Below are 4869 nucleotides of genomic sequence, written 5' to 3'. Positions count from 1 at the left end.
GAACAAGGTTTGAAACCCAAGTGGAATGCCTAATTGGTTTGATTATTCCACCATCTCTCAGTTTTGTCAGTTCTTCCTAAATTTTTGGGGCAAGGGTAGGATTGATTGGCCTCTATTTTTTCCTAAAAGGTCTTACATTTTCCTTCAACGGTATGACATGCTGGAAAAGATCCTCCCTATAAGCTTTAAGGTCATCATATGACCAAGCAAAAACATGTCTGTACTTTCTAAGTAGGTTAATCAATGCTTTTCTGATTTGAACAGGCAGATCTTGGCCGATGTAAACCCTTTTAGGAAATTCATCCGTACCCAAATTCATTTCTTCTAGCTCCTGGGGTTTGGGGTCATTTACTCCCGATTTTATTCTGTCTTGGTTATCAAAAATATTCTCCAAGACTACCAACCCCTTCGACATCTTATTTGATTTTAATTGCATAATTTCTTGACCAAAAATGGTTTCTTTCCCATTTATGGTTTCAATCAGTCCATTGCAGTCCATCTCCTGACCATGGTATTTTTCTTCATTTAGCAAAAAATTTGTAATATCTTTGTCATCTTCAAACACCTGCCAATTTTCAATGTTGTCAGGTATAGAAGCTCTGTTTTGGACCTGGATCTGGGAGATTCCTGCAAATGATATTTCTTTTGGTTTGATAACTACATTGGCCAGAAGATCAGCCATTTTATTCTTGGTCCTATCTCTCCATGAGATCCCAAATGCATCAAAGAATTATATTTGATCCCAGACTGCATTTCTATATTGTTTTAATCTCCTATTTTTTAAGGAGTAGGTTCTTTTGATATGAGAGATGATCAATTCAGAATCCCCTATGACACACAATTTCTTAATTTTGTGGTGTGTGGCCACTTTGAGTCCTAGCAGCAATGCTTCATATTCAGCGATGTTATTAGTGCAGGCAAACTTCAAGGTGAATGAATACCTGAAGGTGTTATTTTTAGGGGACACAAAGACTACACCTGCCCCTGCACCCTCTTTAGAACTAGCCCCATCAAAGAACATTGTCCATAATTTTGGTGAATTCATGCAACGTTCAACCTCATTTTCAATGATAGCAGGCAAGTTTTCCACTTCCTGAATAATTAATTCAGCCCTGAAAGCATTACTCCCAGTGTCTAGAAAACAAGTGGTATCTTTGTCGATTTCTTCACCTAAGATGTGGTTAACCCTTGGTTCCCTATTTACCCTGACAGCTTTGTCCCCTATATGGAAGGTGGCATAAGTAAGGTCACATTGTAGGCTTCCCCCCATGGCAGCACTCCATTTTCTGGAAAGTAGCATCCCGTAGTGTGGAGGTATATCTACCACAAGGACAGACATGGTTAATTCTACCTCAGGAAATGCAGCCAGTTTGAATGGTAAGGCATTTATTGTACCTATTACTGGAACCTCTCTAGCATCCATCCCTCGGCATCTACCTTGCTTAGTATCCACCTTCAATCCTAGGGCTTCCATTACTTTGAAAGGCATTATAGTGTTGGAAGCTCCAGAGTCAATCATACAATTTTTTAAGGTTTTTCCTTTTATGATTAGACTAAGGAAAAAAGGATCAATATCTTCTATGAATGCAACTGATGAATCATCTAAAAACATCTGAGGAATCTGGGATATAATACCATTGTCCTCTATGATTAATGGGGTCTGTTGGGCTACAGCTTGATCATCAATACTATTGTTGTTTGCTATTCCACCCAACCATGACAAAGCCTTATTCTTATGCTCTTCAATTCTAAAAAGCTCAGACAAGGGCACTTTTACAGTAATTTGAGATAACATGGCAATCATATCAACAGGTTCAACCACAGTAGGTTTTACAATAGTACCTGTAATCAGGCTCTTTTGAGTAGTAAGCACCACTTTTTGCTTGACAATATCCGGTTCTGATTTCTCTGGTTGCACTACTATCTTTTTTGCTTCACCTATCTGAAATTGAACATTCTTCTTTGGTTCCCATTTCTAACCCTTGTTCTCCTTGATCTTAGGCACATCTATACTGACTTTCTTGTTTTGATCATTTGTCTTATGAGTGGTGTCTTTGATGAACACACTAGATGGCCTTCCTGCATCATTATTTATTGCTCTATTTCTCAAATTATAATTACTATGGACTTGTGAAATCATTTCGGCTGTAATTCTATCAATTTCCTCCTTGGAGGGGATTCTTAGATTTGTGAGACCTATGTCAGAAAATGTATTGCATACCTTATCTGTATCATTCTCTTCATCATCTGAAAATATTTGCTGATGATGTAACTGGTAAGCAATTCTCTGGCTAGTAACATCATTCTCAGGTTCTTCTGAATCAGAATCTATTAAATCATCACATGTGTTCACCATATTGCAGCTTATATCATCATGGTTTTTCTCTTCAGTTTCTTCTTCTGCTTGCACTCCTTGAGCTTGGGCGAATGACTGGGCAACATCACAATAATCAGCAGAATGAGGTGATTGGCATATAATGCACCATGGTACATCATCATTCATATTTACAGTGTTCCTTTGCAGGGGGTCTGGAGTACCCTTATCTTTCATATTTTGGGTCTGGTTGGGAACTGGTTTACCATCTTTCCACTGAGTGGTGTAAGGGTAATTCTGCATCCTAGGCTGTCAATTGAAATTGTTGTTATTCACAGGGGTTCTCTCAGTAACATTTGGCTTATTGAAAATAGTGGGATTCATCTTCTTGAGCATTTCTAAAACATGGCTATAGTAGGTTCTTTAGGCTTTTTTCCTAGGGGAGTTTTGTCACCCTTCCTTTTATTATTATTCTTAGGGTTGAAAAGCTTAGGATCATCCCTCCTCCCTAGTTTTCCAGATGTCTTTCTATTATTTTCTATATTCACTGCAACTCTATAGGAATCTCTTAAAGTTTTAGGATCCTTATCTCTCAGTTAGTAGGCCATTTTGCTATCAAAAACATTGAAATAGGTTGTGAGACAGACGTCTTCATTTAACCTCATAAACTGAAAAAGTTTGTACATCCCCTTTTGAAATCTCACATTTAAATCGAATTTGGATTCATTTGGATTCTTCTTGATATTGTTGAACTCATTCAACATGAATCCTGCATTAGTATTGTCCCCATATTGCTCTTTGAACAATTTCTCCAAATCACTCCATGAAGTAATAGTATCATCAAGCAACCTCCTGAACCAATCCCTTGCATCCTCTGTGAGTGAATGCACAAATAATTTCATCACCATGTCCTCATGTTCAACTTCATAATCATTCAGCATGTCAATGAAAATTATCAAATGTTCTTCACCAGTAACAGCATTATTTCCAGAAAACTTAACCACTTTATCCCTTAAATCAAAAGATATGGGATGGGGGGCACTAGGAATACTGGCAAATGATATTTGTCTATATTTTTTGAGGTATATAGGTTTCTTCTGGAAACTAGGAACATTAGAAGTACTAGTTGTATTAGCTTGACTCAGGGGAGCAGCTTGGGACAGTTGTGGCAAGACAAATGGGACTTGAGTGCCAATATTGGAAGATGAAGTAGGAGCAGATTGGGGTACTCTCTGAGTCGGGATTATGGGACCAGTAACTGGTGCAGGATTTGTAGGTGGGATAGACAAACTAGGCCATGAATTCAATGTAGAATTAGACTTTATGAATTGGATTTTCCTTCTGGTTTCTGCAACCTGAGCTTCATTTTCAACCTTCTCCAGTTCTTTTGCAAGGTCTTCCCTCTGTTTTCGAGCCTTCTCCAGATCTAGATCTAATTTAGATATGGAGGGTTGTATAGATTTGCTCGATATGGCTTGAGGCTCATTTATTTGGATTCCTATAGCCTTGCCTTTCCCTTTATCTGGAACTATTCCAGTGGGCTCTATCGGATCAATTTGAATGGGTTTATAAGCTTGAACTTGAGCAATAATTGGTTCTTGCCTTTGATTTAGGCATTTCTCCTATTGTTGAACATTAGCTCTTAGATTACCAACATCTCCAAAGATGTCCTGATGGAGAGTGGGGGTATTCTCCTCTAATTTTTTATTTTGCTCTTTCAAAGCAGCCATCCTTCTTAGCAGAGTATCTCTTTCTATTATTGCATCCAAAGTGGCTCGCTCCCTCTCCTTTTCAAGACAGATGTGTTTAGCTTCTTCCTCAGTAATCCATTTCTTCAAAAATCCTATTTCAGATTGCACTTCTTTAGAGTTAGCAGAAGTTGCCTCGGAATCAGCAGGGTCATCTAGATCTATAAGGTTTGGTTCCATATAAGGGGCTACTTTGGGATTAAATGGATTATCAGATGAACTCCTAAATCCTAGCCTACAATTTATATCTGCTACAGGCTCTGGTCTTAATGAAGCAATTCTCATAGTAGATACGTCTTTGTCTTGAAAAACTCTCTCATTTGGTAATGGGGTACTGAAAATACCTTTCTAAGAGTCTTGTATTTTTGGATTCAGAGCTAAGTGAAGATGATGCTCTTGCTATTATTGGTTGATAATGGGAATTTACAGAGGCATTACCTCTAGGCTTCCAAGTAGGATTTGGATCTATTCTTTTCTTATTTTGGTTCTTCCTACCACCTTGGGGTAGATCAGTATACATTGATACATCAGGATTGGCTCTCATGTAAGCCCTTGTGTTTTTTCTCTTGTCAACCATATTCTTCTTTTGTTACAATAAGCACTAGCTTCAAAACCTTGACTGAGTCACCACCCTCTTTCAGGAAAAATATAATAACAATTTTACTGACAGAAAGAAAACAATACACAAGTAGGGACAAAAATACAGCACAGACAGACCAATCACTGATATTGTAAGAATGCAACTCTTGCTTGTTAGATAAGACACTTGGATAAGCTGGATGCATCAGTGTGTATCAATGGTACTTG

The sequence above is a fragment of the Cupressus sempervirens genome, chromosome 9, assembly GCF_028749045.1.
Source record: "Cupressus sempervirens isolate cs-2001-9-10 chromosome 9, ASM2874904v1, whole genome shotgun sequence".
NCBI lineage: Eukaryota > Viridiplantae > Streptophyta > Pinopsida > Cupressales > Cupressaceae > Cupressus > Cupressus sempervirens.
This window is presented reverse-complemented; position numbering follows the sequence as displayed.